This window comes from Larimichthys crocea, chromosome I, assembly GCF_000972845.2.
Source record: "Larimichthys crocea isolate SSNF chromosome I, L_crocea_2.0, whole genome shotgun sequence".
NCBI classification, from domain to species: Eukaryota; Metazoa; Chordata; class Actinopteri; family Sciaenidae; genus Larimichthys; species Larimichthys crocea.
In genome coordinates this window covers 21,245,924-21,246,282 of record NC_040011.1, presented here as the reverse complement: position 1 = coordinate 21,246,282, position 359 = coordinate 21,245,924, and positions in this window count along the sequence as shown.

Sequence of the window (359 nt, the reverse complement as noted above, 5' to 3'; positions counted from 1 at the left end):
TGTAGTCCACACACATCCGAATACTTCTTTCTGACCAGCACAATTGGAGAGGCATAAGGACTGCTGCTCTCCCTAATGACCTGGGCTCCAAGCAGCTGAATGATGTGGTCTTTAACGATCTCTTACTCAAAAGGGGGAATTCGGCGATACCGTTGCCGCACCGGGACATCATCTAGCAGTGGGATCTCGTGGGAAATCAGGTCAGTGCACCCTAGATCCCCGTCATGGGCTGAGAAAATGGAGCTCTACCGACCAAGAAGAGCCCTGACCTTATCCTGTGCTCCCTCAGGCAAATGACCCAACTCTATGGCTACCTACCTCTACCTGATCCTGGACTGGTGCAGAAACTGACTGAGAGG